Consider the following 21,901-nt stretch of genomic DNA (forward strand, 5'->3'; position numbering starts at 1 on the left):
GTATGCTCTGACTTGGATTCCTGCATTGAGTAGGGTGTTGGACTTGATGGTCTTGTAGGCCCCTTCCAACCCTACTATTCTATGATCCTAAAAAGTAAGGTAAGCCTCCCCCCTCCACTCCAAAGACATGGCATATATATGTCAATGCAGGTGTTTCACAAGGCAAGAAAGGGTGTGGGCAGAGAGAATCTCATCACAGCAGAAGTGTAGACAGGTTGTGTGGCAAGCTGCAAAGACCCCTGGGATACGTGCTGGGAGGGGTGGGAGGATGAAAGGGGAAATAAACCATGGAAAGCTTGTGAGCACCTGACCATCTTTCAGCATGGCTTACTGAGTGATTAACCAACCCACCATGGCTTGTTTTCAGCGTGGCTTATTGTGGTGTGCGAACCAGCCCACTTAATATCTTAAGTATTTCAATACAAAGATCTGCCTCAAACACAGAGAAAGGGGGGCTGTTTTTAATAGCAAAGATGCACACAGATGAGGGGTCACCAAGAGGTCAAAAAGGGGGATTTTGCTCTTGCTGCCGCATCTGCAGGAGTAGAGTTGGAATTCCTGGTATTAGGATCTCGAGTCCTAAGGCAAGGAACCTGTTAGGGTTCAGAGAAGGTATGGGTTATTTATCTCCTCTTTCTTTTGCTATGTGTACAAAGTGCTCCCCCTTTTCTCCAAATGCCCCATCACTAATACCCCTACTTGATAGTTCTTACATGACAGCAGAGTTATGTAACCCCAGGAGACATGCATTGATACATGTGATCTATGTTCTCTGGATAGGATACTCCTGGTGGTGTGTTACGATTCTATAGATTAATTATAGATTCTATAGAATCCTATCCATTGTGAATCCTATCACAATGGATATCCAATGGATTCTATCCTATAGAATCAGAATCCTATCCATTGTGGCGGGAGGGGGGGGCAGTCATTTTAAGTTCTCCAAACTTCAATGAAAGACTTTTAACTTACACCATAACTTTATATGTCACCATTGAGGACAAGACTAAGCTGTGAGGGAACATACAAATCCAACTAACTTCCAATTTTCCCTTCCCATGCCCTCAAATCTGCCCAGTTCCCCTTTACATTGGCAGGATTTTGCCAGAGATGGGTTCTGCTAGTGCAACAACGATACTATAATATTGTCAATTCACTATGTTAGCATATCTTTATCCTCCACCAGTGTAAGCAGACTTAGAAGTAACCCCCATCCATGCCCAGTGGGCTACGTTTGGATTGCTTTGTTAATGTATATGCTGCTTTCCCACAGTGTACCATGCCCACAGTGGCTTACAGTAACATAAAACCAAAACCATCAAATAAATAATCAAAACACATCTCATTTAAAAACTCCTCATTGTTTCCAAATATGTCAACAAGTTCAAAAACATTAAATTCAATAAATCAAATCAGAATCTCTCATAGCATAAATTCAATATTACAAAAATATGATACAATCCAATAAGTAATCCATAGTGAGATATAACAATGTTACATAAGCAAGATCAATATTAACGGCATAAATAAACAAATAAGAGAATAGTATGGTTCCTAAGCAAGCATCCCAGGGACCACAGGATGGCTTGGAAAACCCCTTCTAAGGTTGGAGACAGCACTCCAACCTCGGAAGGGGGAGTTGGAGATCTGACCCCTACCACCTTGCAGCCAGCACAGAGAGAACTGCACCAGCCACCCCTTTGAGGCAGGAAAATCTATCCCAGAGAGAGGGAAAAGGGGGCGTTCTGCTGGGCAGGGAGAGGAGGAGACCAGAAAGGCCAGGATATGGTTTATTCTGTGCCTCCTCCAAGCTCCTTCCCTCCCCCTCGCTAGACAGGCTGAATGCCCATCTAGCGAAAATAAAGGATGTATTAGAGGATGGGGAAGTAAATATCACCTCCACTACTCCTCCCACTCTGCTGGCTTCAGTCTGGCAGGGCATAGGAATCTTGGATGTCTCTGAGGTTGGGGGCTTCCAACCAGTGAGGCTGCAGTCCATAGGACTGCGCCCTAAATAGCCCCAAACTGAATATGCTCTCTGTTGGCAGGGATAAGGATGGAAGCAATAATGTTGCTTAAAGTTAACATCTTACTTCACATGGAAAAAACCAATGCTGGCCAAAATAGTCACCATGCCACCTTATCTTTGACGAACCGTGAAACAGAGGAAATTTCCATCCTCTGGAAGCTAATTTTCTCTGTCATGCCAAGAAGTGAAACTACTGGAAAAGAACTCCATCATACTTGCACCATCCTCCTACAATTATCAGCTACCAACGTTATGGAAATGGAAGGCAGCTGAGCTGGCCAAAACAAAAATTCCAAAATAGTATTTCCAACATCCATATCACCAAAGTACCTTTATTAGACCTTTATTTGTCCTAATACCTTAACCTTTATTAGACCTTTGAGTTGGCCTGATAAAGGTATTACAGCATTACCAAGTATTTTATATCTGAAAAAAGGCTGCATTCTCCTTGGGAACAGGTCTGACAATCAACAATTATCTCATCATTAATATATTAAACTACAGCATTTAAAACATTGCAATCCCACAATCCAAACATATTGACCCTTATGCAGATGGCTATAAAAAAGACCAGTGACATCTCGTATCCACCTGCAGAACACACTATTTTAAATGACTAGAGAGAATGAATCCCAGGCATTCAAAATGCCCAATCAAGTATGTGAAAATAATTGCCTGCAAAGGTGCTTTTCTGGCCTTGATGAAGTATTTAAACTGTTTCTATGGAGTATTTAAACTGTTTCTATGGTGCATTTAAACCTTTTCTCTTCTCTTCCTACAGCTCTGGCTGGGATGCTGGAATGTCCCTTTCAATAATCCACATTTATAAACTGTCAGTCTTTTCTTTATCTTCATGATGAAGAATTTTTTAAAAAGTGCAGCTCTCTTAAAATGCTAGAAACAAATCATGGATGAAAACAAATGCACACTTTCTGCCAGATCAGTGTCCACTTATTAATGTCTGGCTGATTAATATCAGGCGAGGAAGAACAACATGTTATCTTTCTGGGATTATTGGCCTTTAAGTGTGTCAGGCTAACGCTAATGAATATGTCTCTGCACAGTATTTATTACATTTAAATTATTCAGTAGAATGGTCTACATGCTCAATATGACCTTTTAAAAACTTTCATATAAATGGCTTCAAATTTGTGATTAAGCTATTAATAAGAAATTATTATGCTATGCATCTGCATAGCCTTCTTTTCAATATCAAATGGCAGAGGTTGAATACAGATATAATGTTAAAATCAGCTCTACTTCTTTAGATGAGAAAACCATAACTTTAGATATAAAGGGGTTAATGTAAGGGGTATATTTAGGCTGCCCTTTGTAAATCCAGGCACACTATACCTCTCAAACAGCCCAGCAAAATATGCAAACAGGGCCCCTGCAGCGAACCACATTGTGATGCAAATCATATGGTTCCATCACTGTGGGCATTTTCAGCATAGGGCAGTGTTAAAATATGACAATGATAAAGACACACAACACTCCTGTTAAAAGACATTTTCTGGCTTCACTACAGTCCCCAGAACTGTACATACTATGATTTCCAGAAAATGTTACTGGAGAGGGTTCAGAGGAGGGCAATGAAGATGATCAGGGGACTGGAAACAAAGCCCTGTGAGGAGAGACTGAAAGAACTGGGCATGTTTAGCCTTGAGAAGAGAAGACTGAGGGCAGATATGATAGCGTTCTTCAAGTACTTGAAAGGTTGTCACAGAGAAGAAGGCCAGGATCTCTTCTCGATCATCCCAGAGTGCTGGATACGGAATAATGGGCTCAAGTGACAGGAAGCCAGATTCCAGCTGAACATCAGGAAAAACGTCCTGACTGTTAGAGCAATACGACAATGGAATCAGTTGCCTAGGGAGGTAGTGGGCTCTCCCACACTGGAGGCATTCAAGGTAAAGCTGGACAGCCATGTGTCAGGGATGCCTTGACTTGGATTCCTGCATTGAGCAGGGGGTGGACTCGATGGTCTTATAGGCCTCTTCCAACCCTACTATTCTATGATTCTATGATAACTAGATTAGAAAGTCCATCTGAACTGTAAACATTAGGTTCATATGTCCTTTGTTTTGAAAAGGAGAAGAAAAAGACTGCATATCCTTATATCTTTCCTTTTATTATTTATTATTTTCATTATATGTACAACATTTATGGAAGTGTTACTTGCCAGTCCTTACAGCACTACTTTTTCAGTTTCGTTGGTAAGACTCCTAAAAGAAGGGTTGCTAGGCTTAATCTATGCCTAGTCTACAGAGCACACACAAACTTCTCGCAGCCCAATATTGGTCCAGTTAATTCCTATACACAAAACATTAGCATGGTTGGACTAGAGCTAGTCTAGAGTTCTTCTCCTCAAGATGCTAGTTTTCTATGTAGACAGATTTGATTTTTTTGGATGGAGGAGTGCTCAGTCTTATGATACACTCCCCCCACCCTTTCAGTCAGAACTAAAGCAATAACCTGTTTTGCACAATCGCAGGGTGGTTAATATGCCACAGTGGCTTATTAAACACCCATGGGCTGTCTTAGGGTTCTGGGGTGGCTTGTTAACTACGACAACAAGCCACCCTGGCCAGGTTCATATGATACGACAAGCTATGCTACCGAGGGTAATTATGCTAATCTCACCCAGCACATGCAATGGGAGAAATAAGCCACCATGGCTTATTTCCCCAGCTATGATTGTGTGAACTGGGTCATAGTGTCACACATACACAGCTGTATCCATGAGAACTAGGACATAGTTGTGCAAGAACTCACGCAACGGTGAAAAACATCCTGAAAGAAGCCTTTATGTGTGAAGACTATTCACTTAACCTACTGACTAGGTTTTCATGTCACGCTTAACCACAGTGGGTTGTTACTGTGGGTGTCTGCAGAGTGGCTTAGCATGACATCCAACCCATGGCTTGTAGTAGGGTAGTTTAGGGCGGCTTGTCCTCAGGGTAGCTTAGCGTGATCTATGAACCCGGGAGGGTGGGTTCTGCATGGCTTGTTTGAAAGGATAACAGAGGTGCTAGGCAAGAGCGGCAAAAACTCTTGCCACTCCTCGCAACCTCACTAATGCCACTGCCATTCTCCCTCATCCCTTCTCAGTTCTTAGCCTCAGGATGGATTTTTTTTTTTTGGTAGGAATCTTGACGAAAGGACAACGGAAAGTGTCCTGAATGCGTTCACTTTTTTTTAATGCTCCTGTGCAAATGCACAGGAGTGAATGACCGCTGCTGGGAATTCTGCACAAATTTCCCCTCCATTCTACTGCTCTGCCGTGAAATTTGTGGAATTTCACCCTCCATTTCACTGCCCTGCAACGCATTTTACATAATTTTTGTGAACCTGCTCACTGCTCTGTAACCTTCATGTACATCTGACAGCCAGCAACAGGGACCAGTGGAGGAGAAACAACAAAAGCTTTTAAAAATAAAAGGTGTTTGCTAGCAAGGGAAGAGCTGAAATGGAGGATGAAATGAAGGGAGGATGAAATTTACAAGAACATTGACAAGAGGGGGGATACCAGTATGCTTGGCTAAATAGCAGATAGGCAGACTTTCACTCTTGCACAAGAGTGCAAGAGCCCAGGATTTTTTTTAAAGGAGAGAAGGTGCTTTAGGGGTGAGTGTTTTTACTTCAGTGTAAGGAAAGCACCTTCTCTCCTGCAGCCACCAGCTGCTTTCTGCTTCCCCCACCCCACCCTTCCTGCTTGAAACAAAATATAATTATGTCACTGTCCTTGTAAATGTTGTCCCCCATTTCAGCGCTTCCCTTGCTAGCGAACACCTTTTATTTTTAAAGGCTGCTTCACATGACACTGAAGTAAGCCCACGTGCCCTCAAAACACCTTCTCTCCCGCAGCTGCTGGCTGCTTTTGTCGTTTCCCCTCCACTGGTCTATGTTGCTAGCTGTCAAATGTATGTGAAGGTTACAGAGCAGTGAGCAGGATTGCAAAAATTATGCAAAGTGCATGGCAGGGCAGTGAAACCGAGGGGAAATCTGCGCAAATTTCATAGCAGGAAAAATAAAAAGTAAAAGTTTGCAAATGCTCTCCCGCATTCCTAAGGGCTCAGAAAACTATTTCCTTCTTGTGACCTGATGCCTTGTTCTGCCAGATCCTAATAGTTTTTTTGTTTGCTCTTTAATAAGGCTTTGTCTCCAGCATACTCTATTGTAGCAGTGTTCTGCAAGTGTTAATAGTAAAATTACACAAGGATCTGAATGACATATGGGCTGCTTGCAAATAGAATGATCTTCCAGCTGAAGTTTCTGGAGACACTGTTCCCACATATGGGTATCTGAGTTCCACTATCTATCCATCCATCAGAATCAGACTACTCAAACCTGCTACTGTACAACATGATAGTGTATCCCCTTTCAAACCTACCATGGACTAGCAATAGATATAGGCATTAAATAGTACTGTGCCGAAAATTTCTCTCACATTTTTTGACCATTCTCATTCAGTCTGATAGAAAAGAAATTGCTTTCGAAAAGAAATTCAGAGGAGGAGAAATTTCAGATAAATTCTCATGGGTTTGGGGTTCGTGTGCTTACCTTACTTATGAGGTGGCTAAGCAGTGTGTATGAGTGTCCTGTCTGTCACTGTACAATAATCTCTGTGGCAGCCTGTAGCTTCCTCGGCTTCCTGCACTTCAGTTAAAGCCATCATGAGGAAGACATAATGAGGCAATTCCTCCCATGGGGCTTTTTCAGTTCAGAAAGTGCAGGTGGCCTGGGAGGCTGCAGAGCAGTGGAAAGGTGTGTAATAGAGAGAGAAAACACACACAGCACCCTCGGCCACCTCACAGTGATTAGGTAGGCTCAAAAATACCACCAAAAGAAATTCTAAATTCTGCTTCAGAAAAGTGGAAGTCTCAACACAGTTGACGCTGTTGCCACCTACAGAAGCAGTGCAATAAACCAAAAACCCTTAGGAAAAAAAGAAAAAACCTGTGCTACAACCCCTGCTAATAGTGAGCCTTATCTGTGAGAAAGAAAGACATTCTCTTTCTTGAAGAAATTCTCCTCCCCTAGGAGAAATTCGGTGAAAATTGTCCCCCCAATTTCTCTGCCCACAAATAGGCTGGAGAATTTTGAGAGGCCATTTGTGCACAGCTCTAACTTTAAAGCCCACTCTTTAATTTTTTTTACATGTTAACACATATCCGTATTAGGTCATGATCAATACTAGGTCAAGACCTATTGAGCTTTACCAGCTTAATGTATCATCTGCTCAGCAACTTGAACAATTGTTTTCTTATGTTGATGCACATGGATTTCAATGGTGGAGAGGACCACATGTCAGACCATTTAAGTTTACCAACTGGTAAGATCAAACTTTCATATAAAATAGATCCTTTAGGGCATAATCTATGCATGTTTCGATGGAAAAAAGTCCTACAACTCCCAGCATGCCCTAGCCAGTCATGCAAGCTAGGGGATTCTAGGAGTTGTATGACTTTTTTCTCTCTAAACATGCATAGGATTGCACTCTTGACTTATTAACATAGATCACATATAAACGAGCTCCTATAAAATAATGACATCTATTTTTAATCAGACTAATAAAACCCAGGAGAACTCTCGATATCTGTTGCTTAATTAATTCACTGCAAACAAAATATTTGAAAGTATTCAAACTATGGGAACACAGAGTTCTGCATTTTAGCTTGAATGAATGATTTGGAACGCAATAAGTCTTTCTTGAAGCAATTGTAGAATCTATGAAAAACAATTCTCCCCTCGCTAAAATAAGCCTGAGACTACCCCTGAATGAAATGAAGAATGACACACAGGAGGAGACACTGGGGATATATAGGGAGCAAGCTTGGCTTTTCATCTGTCCCAGACAGACAAAGTAGAACAGATGAATGGATTCTGCCTTAACTTTAATGTTATAAGGGATCTATGTTAGGGGCTCCTTTGCACTCATTATTGAGTCAATCCTGGCTTCAAAGTAAGTGCTGCCATTGTCCATCTATCTGTGGAAGGCTTGTTTATCCTTAATCAGAATCTTAAATTACATCAGAGCTCCCAGAAAGCTAATACGTTCAACACCCCAGAAGCTAAATATCTTCTCAAAAAGTGAGAGGCTTTGGCCCTCTTTAAATAAGGACCTGCCCCATCCAGGAAATCTGTGGTCCATTTCAGACATATATTTTAACCTTCATAAGCTCATGGTTTATGAAGCTCAGAACAAGTCTCAAGGCTCCACCCTGCTTCTTTGCCCCTCCCCTTGCATGGAGGCACACAGAGCCTGACTTGTTTTAAACCAGGATTCCCCATTATGTCCAAAATGGGGAATTCTGGTTCAATGTTGGTTAACAAACCCAAGATATTAAGGCAGAATCAGATCCTTCTCCCTCACTGAAACTGGCATGCAAGGGGAGCATACAATGGGAGAGGCAAGGAAAGAGCATGCAGGCCCAACACTCATTCTTGGCTTCATAAAGCTGGAAACGTATGCCCAAAACATATCTACTTCTGTAACTGGAAGATTGTGTGCATGTCTTTCTTAGTGTAGCAACCTTAACTCTTATGGCCAACTCAACATAGTAATACCAACATAGAGTTATTTAGAAAAGTTGTAAGCTTTTTCCCTTTTTTTCTCCTTTAGGTTTAATGACTGATAAGAACTATACGTTTCACACCACTGCGTGCAAGAATCTTACAGCCACTTATGAGGTGATTTGGTGCAGAGAAATGAGGTGGCTAAGGTCCACAGGTCCAGATGGCTGATTCTGGCCGCAATTGTTCTTTACGCTTCTTTTCACACTTATTGGAATGTGAAAAGGGAAGAGTGCAAAGAAGTGCCACAACCAAGATCAGCCATATGAAGTCATCTGTCGTCATCAAGTGAAACTCAAAGCAAAGCCTTGCTTGTACCAGCTCTAATTTTTCCCCAGAAACCACCAACTAAGAATCTTATCTTCTTCCTAATCAATCTTCATGACTCATGCTCTCTGCTTACATCATTCTCTAGACTGCAGTTATCCAACTCTTTGCACAGAATTCTTCTGAACAGAAAAGGCTATCAAACAGGAATACACATTGGTGTAAAGGTATTTGTCAGTAAGTATGTCCTTTTTTTCTCCACCCTTGCCCCATGTCCTACCTTTAGACCTTGCAGAGGGGAAGCCACTTTGCAAGCAGTTTGGAGTAGAGAAATTTGATGGGTGAAAAAAAGGTTGACAGCGCTTCCCAGCCTTGCCCCACCCCCATCTCAGAAGTGGTAGTTTTCTCATTTACAAGAATCACCATGGGGCTGCCAGTTACTTGCATTTGCATGTAAAGTGACATTTGAGCTTTAGAGCCCAACCCTATGGCCTCTAGACAGCATCTAAGGCACCACAGGATGCTGGGGATTTCCCCCTCTGGAACTCTAGATGACCTCAGACAGGGAGATCAGAGTGGGGAGCTCACTGCTGAACTTCCCAGCTGCTACAGAAAGCTCTGAGGAGGCTTCCTCTGCAGAGGTCTGAGCTCCAGTCTTGGGAAGAGGAGGGAGTAAGGGAGGAAAGGGGCAATGCCGATGGGTAGGGTAAGGAGAGGTCATGGATCCACCAGATCGAAAGTCCTCCCAAACACCACCTCCACCTCCGGCAAGGTAAACATATTAAACGGGCCTCTTACTTTTGTATTAGCCCATCTAATACAAAAGGCTTTTTGAAGAACCAAGAGGCTAAAATAAGCCACTGCCGTTCCTCTCAACCCGCCAGGTTCTTGCTGGCCAGGTGCTGGATATCAGAGGCCTCCATCAGCCAGGTGCCTATCCTGCAGCCAGATGTGCACCCTTAATCTTTGTAACTCCCATTTAAAGACAATACTGCAATATCCACTGCACACATTATGAATCGGTTGCTACAGAAGCCCTGCTTTTTACCATTTAAAAAAAAATCAGGGAGGTGTGTACTCCAGCTCTGGACAAAGGGAGCACATCAAATTAAAAAGTAAAATAACAACCAATAGTTCATGAAGAGGGATTACTGGTGAAGGAAGAGATGGTGATGCTTTTGTCTTAAAGGCCCAATGAACGCTCTGTGTTACAGTGACAATGCAGGTGAATGGTGAGCCATAAAACAAAATACAAATCGATTCACAAAATGGCACAATGAGGACAGGAGTTGTGAATGGTGAAGATCGACATCCACAGGCAATATCCAATAAGCTGATGAAGTAGATCAAGGAGTGTGTCATCCTTTTGCCTAAGTAGTCACACTGAATGCTATAATTTCCTAAAGGAAAAAAAATCCCATAGTACTAGATAAGAAATAGGACTAATGTTTTTTGTTTTTTTTTGCTCCAGATGTTTTAACTACTAGGAACTTAAGAAAGAACAGAGCTGTAATTTGGCCTTGCTGGATGATAGATCTGTTCTGCTTCAGGTTTGGAACTATCATTGCCAAGGACTTTATGCTTCTCTCTAATAAACAGATAGATTTCACAAGGCTCATAAACTGCATCTGGCTCACCAACACTGATCCTGGAAGAACTGTTCCCATAAAAAGGGCCAGAAGTGAGTATCCATGTAACTACAGTAGGGCAGGACTACATGGTCTAAGGTCCAGCTTTGGGGGGTTGCATGCAAGAGCAAGGTGGGGCCAAAAATGCCAGCATATTGTAGTTTAAAGCTTTTATCGCCTTTAGCTAAGCCTTAGGAGAGGCATTTCAACCTTTAAGAATTCAGGGGGGTGGGGACTTGCAAAAGCTGGGAAACTATCAAACATTCAGTGGTTGGGGGAAGTGAGCATGGCCATCTGGGAAACCCCAGAAGGCCAGCTTGGAACCCCAGGCCTGAAGTTCTACAGCCCTGGTCTAAGGGGAGACGTCTTGTTGGTACAAATAAAGGTTATAGCCTTAAATGTCCTACCCCTGCTATAGCTCCTTCTCAACTTGTAATTTTGTAAATTAACTAGGGAGCTAATATGTTCCCAAATTTCTTAAGTTGTTAGCATCCTTTTTCAACAGCATCTGAATTTTGAACCCTAGTATAAAAACACTTGCATTATTCTATTTTTTCTTCTTCAAAACTATGTTGTCATACCTAAGTGGCTGGTTTGGGTTGCTGCTTTTCTCCTCTGTTCTCTTCCTTTCTTTTCCATTCTAGCTATTTTAATTCCTTGGTAAACTTCATGAATGTTATCCTGGATTTTGCTTACTGTGTTTTTATTTGGTGTTTTTTTTAATCTCCTGAATGTTTTGCAAACTGTTTTGGATGGCTTCGGAAAGGCAGTATAGAACTACCATAATACATAAAGAACATTATATACCCAAGACCAGAGTCAGATCTATAGTCATCAAGTGAAACTTAAGTCAGATCTATCCCTTGCTTATACAATCTCTGAATTTTGTCCAGAGATCACCAGTGAAGAGGTTTACCTTCTTCCTTTTCAGACACTGTGACTCATGCTCTCTGCTTACATCACTCTCTGGACTGCAGTTCTCTGACTCCATGTAGCCTTCTTTGTTCAAGAGAATTCAAACAAGCAGGAATGGATGTTGCTGACAATATATTTCTAAAATAGTATATTTCTAAAGCTTCTTAAATACACTACTTTTCACTTCTCTACCTTTCCCCCATATTCTTCAAAAAACAGAAGATACAAACTTGCTTAAGCAATTTCAACAAACACTCACCAATCCCAATGTACAATGTGTGATGTTCATTGCAATAGCTGCATTTTTATTGTATATTGCAGCCATCCATCATGCTGTGTACTACAGAGAGTAAAGAATGCTAAGCAGGTACTATAAAGTGGATAGACTTTGGCTATGTATACTAAATCTAATGCAGTCTGGAAGCAGCCAGGTGTGAAGAAGGCTTTTTTCCCCACTTGGCCATGCTTGGTATGATTTTAGTTTGAAAATGCTAGCACATGAGAGAGGATGTTCTCTCTCTAAAATTATTAATAATAAATATTTATTAAAAATATATATCACTTTCCTGCCCAACAGGGCCCTCAAAGCAATGTACAATAAAACCACGACATCAAAACAAAAACAGAACATTCTTTTAAAAGCTGACAGAAGCCAAAGGCCTGGTGAATATACTTTTCAGCGCCTGTCTAAAACTCAATACGGATGGAGCCAACATGACCTCTCTTTGGAGGGAGCTCCACAGTTGAGGTGCTACTACAGAAAATACTGTGTCTTATGTACCCACCAACCTAACTTCTCCTAGCAGTGAGACAGACAGCAGGGTCTCTGGTGAAGATCTGAAATTACAGGCAGGAGGAGGAAGCCTCTCTGATATCCTTGCCCCAAGATGATATATCACATTCTAGTGTGACCAAGAAACAGAAGCCAAACTGGGCTACATCAGCCTTCCCCAAACTGGTGCCCTCCAGATGTGTTGGACTGGAACTCCCGTCATTCCCAGTCAGCATGGCTAATTTGCCTTTTTTTCACAGCAGCCTCACATTGCTTAGAAATCCACAGCTGTTTCTACTGCCAGTCTTTCAAAAGCTGAGATAAATGCCTTCCCTTCAGTGCTGTCATGGTGAGGAAGGGTTAAAGATTCCTGGAGTCAAGTCTATCGACAGTGCATCTTGGAAGGGAGAGCAATTCCTTCGGCTAGTGGTGTTCTGAGCAGTGCTGAGAAGAGCCAAAAAGATTTCCACACCCTGTTGCTGCAGTAGCCCAGTGGCAAGTGTGCAGCTGATGTGGTGAAGCCGTGACAGTTCTACAACACCATGAAGACAGGGAGGGAGATGGCAGACATGGGGAGGGAGATGGCAGAAGGGGTGGGGAGGGGAAAACAAACCACAGTTTGTTTGGTTGTCTCAAAGACATGGATTAACAAACCATGGTTACCATAAACCATGGCTTACCATTACTGGCAAAAGTGGTATTGACAGAAATTCTCTAGAGAGGTACAATGTGTCTGTGTGCAGCGTACACATGGATGCACTGAACACCTCAACCTACAGACAATACTGTAATATACAAGGCTTCCTTACAAACACACACACACTCCACCCATATGAGCCACCACAATGGTGGACCCTTTTGCTAGGACCAATTGAGGCATTCAAAAGAAGCAGGACTTGCAGAAAAGTGAGATTATTCTTGCTTCTGATTATATGGTTCAGATGTAACACCATATTCAGGACCCATTGTCTTGGTCCAAAGATTTCTGAAGCTTAGAAATTTCATTACAGGCAAGAGCCAACTCCTAGCATTGCATTTACATCCACCAAGATGTTTGCTCACTAGAGTTATTATCATTACCATGCTGACAGCTCATGCAGGCTGAAACTGGAACTAAACTAGTTGGAGTGGACAGAACTTAACATTGTTCCTCAACTGGAATTCATAAAAGGCCCAGACTGAACTGGAATCTAGGAGCATACTGGCACACCAGTAAATGGGAAATATGGCTCAATAACAGAAGGTTATCCATTACTGAAAAACAATTTATCTATGCAACCAAGATCCCAGTGACTCTTTTAGGGGAAAAAGTGAGGTTGCTCATATGAATATATATCAGCTGTTTAATACAAGCTAACTCTATTTTTTAGTCTCTAATCCTGTGCACACTTACATGGAATTAAGCACCAGTGGACACAGTTGGACCCTTCCTAGTAAACATGCACAGAATTAGACTATTAACTGTAGTTTCCTTGTAACTAATTGTTTCTGCTGTTCCTCTGTTCAAATCTGTAAGTGAAATCACACTGAGCTTTATTAATGCCTTGGCACTGGAACAGCTGCATAGATATGATCAACTGCATAACTAGTTGCATGAGCCCACGTAAGGTTTGAAATTGTGTTTCTTGAACAGCACCCCCTGCCCCCATGCTTCCGTTTAGGGAGTTTCACAAGCAGTTTGATATGGTATGGTGGTCTGTCAGGGATATCACCAGGCCTAGGCCCACAGGGTCCTGGCCCTGAATCTATTCCACACAGCCCTGAGTATCTATTAGTTAAATAAAGACTTCTATTATGTAATAGTATCTATTAGTTAAATATAGAGGAAATTAAAATCTTACTGGCCGAATTCCATACTTTCCCCCACATTTTGAAATTATACAGAAAACAATGTTTAATATCTGAACATACATTTCAATGTGTTCAAATGGGGTGGGGGTGGAAATAACTATCTTAAAAATGTGATAGTGAAAAAACACTGACAAAAGCTGTAGAACAAATCTTAAGTTAAAAGTAACCAAAAACCTCAGCCTACACAAGCTCTGAGGCTACAATCCTACCCACACTTGCCTGGGAGTATGCAGCACTGAATTCAATAGGACTTACTTCCGCAGAGACCTGCACAGGATTGTGCTGTGAGTTTCATAACTTCAGGCAGTATCTATGTTGCTTAGGTCATGTAATATCATTGCATTATTGTGTTGAGACTGGATTTCACAGCTGGCTAGCGGAAATAAGCACTTGGCTATCAGGATCCACTCAGCAGGCTTCCTTATCATAAATACTTGGCCATATATATACACCCATCTCATTAATCTGAAAACTGAGAAGTAATTCGTCTCCAAATTCTCTACAATTTTCAGTAACCAGTGTGATAAATATAACCCACATGCTGTAATGCACCAATTGCCACCATTATACAGAATGAAAGGGACAAAAAGGCCATCTCCAACCGCCCCAGCTTTCTATCAGCCACAGTCCAAACACCAGCATGTCACAAACAGAGACCAGGTGCTCTGCAGGAAGCCGCCAGCAAATATGTAGCTAGGGAAGACTCAAGAGAGTGAGCCCAGCAAGACCTACGAAAGGCGCAAAGTAATTGTAACCTGCTGGGACAGGTTACACCGACCTGGAAGAAAAATCATACAGAGGTAGCAAGCTGCCTTATACGGAGTCAGACGATTGGTCCAAGCAGCCCAGTTTTGCCGACAGCGGCTCTCCAGAGTTTGAGGCAGGGATATTTCCAGCCTTACCTGGGGATGTCGGGGATCGAACCTGGGACTTTCAGGCATGCAAAGCAGGTGCCCTGCCACTGAGCTACAGCCGCATCCTGCCACGCCGGTCTTTGCTCGCTTCCATCTCCGACAGCCGAGAACTCGCCGCTCTCCAGTCCTCCCCCCACCCCCTCCACGCCCGATCCGCCTGAGGCGAACTCCGCCTTCGGGGATGGGCAGGAGCGCAAACGCCTTCTTCCCAGGCTCCGGATTCTCCGGATGCGACGCCCTGAAGACCGCATTTGCGCCCGCCCGGCACGGGACTGCTGCAACGAGCATGCCATTACCCACGCTCTCGCCGCCCTTGCAGAGCGCGCTGCGCCTTCGCCGCCGCCGCCGCGTCCCCCGCTGGCTGCGTCCGGAGAGGCCAGGTCGAAGCAGCCCGGCGGCGGGCGAGGGCGGGCGAGGCGGCGGCCCCCTGCCTCCCGCCGCCCCGAAGCACCTGCCCGCAGGCACCTCCCGCCGCCCAGCCCTGCGCGCTCGGGCTCGCCCAAGCCCTCGCGGGCGCCCGGGCGCTCGGGCTCGCGTGGCGGCGGCTGTGGCAGCCCACGCGCGGGAATAGCCGCCGGCTGAGCCCGCTTGCCACAGCGTGAAGCCCCCGCCTCACCTTCTTCCTCCCCGCTGACACCGCTCTGCGGGTCCCGAGCCGGCGGAGGCGGCGGCGGCGGCTTCCCCTCCCGCTCCCGCTCGAGAAGCATGCCCGCGCACTGAGCACAGCCGCAGCCCGGGAGCGCCTTCCCGCTCGAGCGCGGGGAAAGACTGCTGGGTTGCTGCCGCCGCCGAGGTTCGGCGCGGAGCAACCTGCGCGAGACCAGAGCCCTCGCCTGGCTCGGCAGCCCTTGTCCGCCCGCCCACCAACCCCCGTGCCGCTGATGGCCATCCCTCGGCGCCTCCTGCTGGCCCGGCTCGGGAAGCGCGGCGCTAGCCCGTGAAGGGGGAGACCTGGAAAGACCGGCACCTGCGGAGGCAGAGGAGGTGCATTTCTCCCCTTGGGGAGGAGGCGGGAGGATCCGGGGAGGGGGGCGCTCGCTCGCTCAGCCATCCGGACTCAAGGCTTGGAGATGGGGGGGGGGGAGGGTAGAGATGAAGAACAGGGCTGGCCCCTTCATGGTCTCTGGATGTAGACAAGGGAGACAAAGTTTGGGAGTCCAGACTGACAGACAAGCAGCGAAACTTCCAAGTCCTGTTGTGCTGCTTCTTTATGGCCTGCAAGCAAGGGGGTTGTTTTCTTGCAGACAAGTGGCTCTGTATCTGATGGTAAGAGGCCATAATGAAGACTGAAAAAAATGGGTACAGCAAAGTACAATCCTGGTTTGCCAACTCTGGTTGCTGAAGGAGGTTCCCATGCTGGTTTGTTGCATTGATGGGAGAAGTTTTTCAGGTATCACTTCACAATACTGTGATGGTCAAATTGCTGCGCAGTATATCTCTAAAAACAGATATTGGGGATAGGGATGTCAGAGAATTTCGCCACGAATCTCGGGGAGGCCGAATGCCAGCACATTCAGCCCCCCGAAATTGGTGGCAAAACGGTCTGCCCCCCCTGCCCCCCCGGGACGGGACTTACCTTGGGCGAATCCTCCTGGTGGCGGCAGCTCCGGCGGCGGTGGTTGCGGTGGCTGGTCTTCCGACCGGCTACTGCCGCCGCCATTTCCAGTAAAAACAACAACGACAACAAAACGTGGTAGGCTACGTAAAGATTTACGTAGCCTATTATGGCTAGATTTTTAAAAAATACCGTGATAGGCTATGTAAATGTTTACGTAGCCTATCACGGCTGAGTAAAAAACAACAACCGCGCATACACAAATGGCGGCGCCCATGGGCGCCACCATTAGCGTTCCTTATTTTGGCACGTCTAGTCTACGTTAACATTTACGTGGACTACGGCGAAAATAAGGGGGACGCAAATAGTGTAGTGTCTACACTATTTGCATTCCCCTTATTTTCGCCGTAGTCTACGTAAATGTTTATGTAGACTAGACATGCCAAAATAAGGAACGCAAATGGCGGCGCCCATGGGCACCGCCATTTGCATATGCGCTGTTCTTTTTTTTTTTTTACTCAGCCGTGATAGGCTACGTAAACATTTACGTAGCCCATCACGGCTGACTGCAGGGACGCAAACGGTGGCGGCTACAGCCGCCGCCATTTGCGGGCCGGCCGGCCAGGATTCAGGGGTGGAGGGACGGAGCGCCTCCCCCCCACCGCAAATCAAATTTCATTACAGGTAAGTGACTTTCGTACATCCCTAATTGGGGAGTCTGAGATCAGGAGCTGTCAATCCATCCTAGCTTGTCTTAGGGCAACTTAGCATTTGTGCTTTGGGGCTTTGCTTCCTCTGTGTGTTGGGGAGCACTGTGCAGAAAGCAGGGTATTATTCGTGACCACTTTTACCAACACACTTCTTTGGCTGCCTTTAACTACTGCTATAAACAGAAAACAGTTGATAAAATTAGTCATGGTGTCCCTCTTTGCACATGCAAAGCTGCCTTCCTTTTTAACTGATAAAATGAAGTATAATTTTTCTCTCTTGTAAGTTTGAGACTAGGACTCACCTTTATTTATTACATTTCTATACTGCCCAATAGCCGACGCTGTCTGGGCAGCTCACAACAAATAAAATACAAAATGATAAAACATAATATACAACTTTTAACAGTTTAAAAGTACCATGTCAAACCAAAGGAAAACCCAGCAGCAGCAGTTACAGCCCAAGGAAAGCCTGGGCGTAACGGTGTGTTTTCAGGAGGTATTTAAAAGATGTCACATTTTCTGGCTCCCAAATTGCACGAGGGAGGGTTTTCCAGAGGGTGAGCGCTGCTGCAGAGAAGGCCCGCTGTCAGGGTTCTTCGTGGCGACATTCCTTTTATTTTGGAATGACCAGCAAGGCCTCCTCTGATGATTTAAATGTCATCTGGGTACATATAAGGGAAGGCAGTGTGCTAGGTATCCTGGTCCCAAGCTGAATATATACCTTAAGGGCACAATCCTATGCATGTTTGGATAGAAAAAAGTCATATAAGATGCATAGGATTGCACGCTTATCATACTAACTAGTATGATCTAATGTTCATTTCTTGGCACTATGTATCTTGCCTGGTAAGCTCAGGCTAAGTGACCTCTTTTATCTATTCTGTGTCATAAATCATGATCAACTGGGCTTAGATCCAAGAAATGGAGTGCAAGTACTAGAACATCTAGGGCTTGCCCTGTAATTAATACTTCTTAGTACTTAATTAATGGGAGAAATCAGCGTAGCTACATCTATTAAAAAGGAACAAAGTTTCACAAAGGCTGTAGTTGAAAGAAAATGGAATAAATACTTTGGTAAAGAAAGATTTAATGTGTAGAAAAGATTCATGGGCTGAAAGGTACAACAGTTATAACTTAACTATAGGTGTACGTGGGCTCCTTTACCCACTTGATATTCTTACAGTTAGAGCTTAATGTTTAATTCCATTAAAATAGGTATTTTCCTGTTCGGTCTTGCTCAATTAGCTTTTACATCACTGCTAGCTCACATGCCTTGTAGATTCAATGCAAAACTGTTGAGGCATTTAGAGAATTCTGTATTATTAGCAAAGCACCTACTACTTACAGGTAATGTCAGGTTGGGAGGCAGGAAGGTCTTTGCCATGGCTGACTACAGCAAGGATAATCACAAGAAGCCCTTATGATGTCAAGTAACTGCTATCTTGAGAGCTTACAGGGCTAGGCCAATCCAAGCTTATTTATTTATAGAACTTTCTGTGTAAGTTTGTAAATAAATTTGCCAGATTTCTCATAGAGAGGACGTCAGTCTTCCTGAAATGGAACAGCTGCTCAACATTTACCCGAAAATGATACATATGCTTTTAACTCCTCATAGAAAGTACCACGATCATGTGATTTCATCTTTAGGTGCTGGCACAGCCAAATGAAGAATTTTATAGGCTCCATTTTAAAATGTGAAAATACAAAACAGGTATAATGGCAAGGCTCAATTTCAAAAACATAGTAGTGCGCCATTAAGTTAATCAGATATATTTAAATATTTTGATTTTTAAAATTGCACATAATTAGGAAACAGATTTTGATTAAAACTGTTAACAATTTTTAATTACTAAAAGTATGGGTATCTTCTGACAAGAAGCATTTCTCCTGAATGCTTCTTCTAAGATGGTGCCTGCTATGACAATGTATCATCTAAAGGTAGCGGGATAATGCTTCTTCATAACTATTTTCTTCATAACTTTTGTTTCCTCCATACTCAAATATATACCGATGTTGAACATTAATCCCGATTAATCATCTTAATCAAGTGACTGTGACACCTCTGCTAAAAACTGCAGTGGCTCAGGTCCCCCCAAAAAGTTAGCCTCTGAAAGCCACACCATCTGCCCAAAGAAGCTTACGGCTGCAATCATATACATGCTTATCTGAAAATATGCCCCACTGAAATCAGTGGCACTTCCTTCTGAGTAGACATGCATAGAATTGCTCCATAAGCATGTGCAGATGAGTGGTGGAAGACACTGCACAGGCTCAGAGGAGCTTTTCTTTGTTGTTACTTCAAATATCCTTATCAGCTTAGGCTGGTATACCAACGACGCCCTTATCTGGACAGAGATAGCCCAGCTACAGTCATCCATGCTCTGAGAACTTCTCGTCTGGATTACTGCAATGCATTATACGTGGGGCTGCCTTTGAAAACGGTCCGGAAACTTCAGCTGGTCCAAAATAGGGCAGCAAGATTGTTAACAGGGACTGGCCTGTGAGCTCATATTATGCCAGTACTTTTCCAGCTGCACTGGCTGCCAGTCCATTTCCAGGCCTGATTCAAAGTGCTGGTGTTAACATTCAAAGCCCTTAACAGCTTGGGGCCAGGTTACCTGAAGGATCGCCTCCTCCCATATGTGCCTGCCCGGACCTTAAGTTCATCATCAGCGGCCCTTCTCCGTGAGCCCCTGCCAAAGGAAGTGAGGCAGGTGGCTACTAGGAGGAGGGCTTTTTCTGTTGTGGCACCCCGGCTCTGGAATGAGCTCCCTAGTGAGGTTCACCTGGCGCCTACATTGTATTCCTTTCTGCACCAGGTGAAGACCTTTTTATTTTCCCAGGCATTTTAGCTTTCTGAACTTTTAGCTTTGCTGTTTTAAATCTGTATTTTAAACTCCTGCACTGCCGCTAGGTTTTATGGTGGTTGCATTGTTATATTCCCCTTCATGGATCACTGCCTTGTTGTGGCGAAGGGGCTTGCGTAACTCAGTGAAGCCATAAGCTATGCCGTGCAGGGCCACCCAAGAAGGACAGGTCATGGCAGAGAGTTCTGACAAAATGTGGTCCACTGGAGAAGGAAATGGCAACCCACTCCAGTATTCTTGCCAAGAAAACCCCATGGAACGTATCACAAGGCTAAAAGATATGGCGCTGGAAGATGAGCCCCTCAGGTCGGAAGGTGTCCAATATGCTACTGGGGAAGAGCAGAGGGTATTTCCAAGTAGCGCCAGAAAGAGTGAAGCAGCTGGGCCAAAGCCGAAAGGACACTCAGCTGTGGATGTGTCTGGTGGTGAAAAGAAAATCCGATGCTGTAAAGAACAATATTGTTTAGGAACCTGGAATGTCAGATCAATGAATCAAGGTAAGCTGGAGGTGGTCAAACATGAGATGGCAAGATTGAACATCGACATCTTGGGAATCAGCGAACTCAAATGGACAGGCATGGGCGAATTTAATTCAGGTGACCATCATATCTACTATTGTGGGCAAGAATCCCTTAGAAGTAATGGAGTAGCACTCATAGTCAACAAAAGGGTGGGAAAAGCAGTACTGGGGTACAATCTTAAAAATGATAGAATGATCTCAGTACGAATCCAAGGCAAACCATTCAACATCACAGTAATTCAAGTCTTTGCCCCAACCACTGAGGCCGAAGAAGCTGAGGTTGATCGGTTCTATGAAGACCTACAACACCTTCTAGAACTAACACCAAAAAAAGATGTCCTCTTCATCATAGGGGATTGGAATGCTAAAGTAGGAAGTCAAGAAATCACCGGGATAACAGGCAGGCATGGCCTTGGTGTACAAAATGAAGCAGGACAAAAGCTAATAGAGTTTTGCCAAGAGAACATGCTGATCATAGCAAACACTCTTTTCCAACAGCACAAGAGGCGACTCTACACATGGACATCACCAGATGGTCAATATCGAAATCAGATTGATTATGTCCTTTGCAGCCAAAGATGGAGAAGCTCCATACAGTCAGTAAAAACAAGACCTGGAGCTGACTGTGGCTCAGATCATGAGCTGCTTCTTGCAAAATTTCGGCTTAAATTGAAGAACGTCGGGGAAACCACTAAACCGTTCAGGTATGACCTAAATCATATCCCTGATGAATATACAGTGGAGGTGAGGAATAGATTTCAGGGATTAGACCTGATAGACAGAGTGCCTGAGGAACTATGGACGGAGGTCCGTAACATTGTTCAGGAGGCAGCAACGAAATCCATCCCAAAGAAAAAGAAATGCAAGAAAGCAAAGTGGCTGTCTGATGAGGCTTTACAAGTAGCTCACGAAAGAAGGGAAGCGAAAAGCAAGGGAGAAAGGGGAAGATATACCCAACTGAATGCAGAGTTCCAGAGAATAGCAAGGAGAGACAAGAAGGCCTTCTTAAATGAACAATGCAAAGAAATCGAGGAAAACAACAGAATGGGAAAGACGAGAGATCTCTTCAAGAAAATTGGAGATCTCAAGGGAACGTTTTGTTGAAAGACGGGCATGATAAAGGACAAAGAAGGCAGGGACCTAACAGAAGCAGATGAGATTAAGAAGAGGTGGCAAGAATACACAGAAGAACTATACAGGAAAGATCTGAATGTCCCTGATAGCCATGATAGTGCGGTCACTGAACTTGAGCCGGACATCCTAGAGAGTGAAGTCAAGTGGGCCTTAGGAAGCATTA

The 21,901-nt window shown here is 44.1% G+C and overlaps 1 protein-coding gene across 2 annotated transcripts in view; it reads right to left on the reverse strand.

The window, feature by feature from the left end:
• Positions 1 to 15,401, reverse strand: part of SYTL5 (synaptotagmin like 5) — a 102,505-nt gene extending 87,104 nt beyond the window's left edge. For both annotated transcript variants that reach the window (XM_084843960.1, XM_084843958.1), the window contains exon 1: positions 14,941 to 15,401. The gene's annotated coding sequence lies outside the window, so the exon portion shown is untranslated. The remainder of the gene's footprint in view (positions 1 to 14,940) is intronic.
• Between the last annotated feature and the right edge of the window lie 6,500 nt (positions 15,402 to 21,901).

The sequence above is a fragment of the Heloderma suspectum genome, chromosome 3 (genome assembly GCF_057233095.1).
Source record: "Heloderma suspectum isolate Gila_16-S chromosome 3, 16-S_ref, whole genome shotgun sequence".
In the NCBI taxonomy this organism is placed as follows: domain Eukaryota; kingdom Metazoa; phylum Chordata; class Lepidosauria; order Squamata; family Helodermatidae; genus Heloderma; species Heloderma suspectum.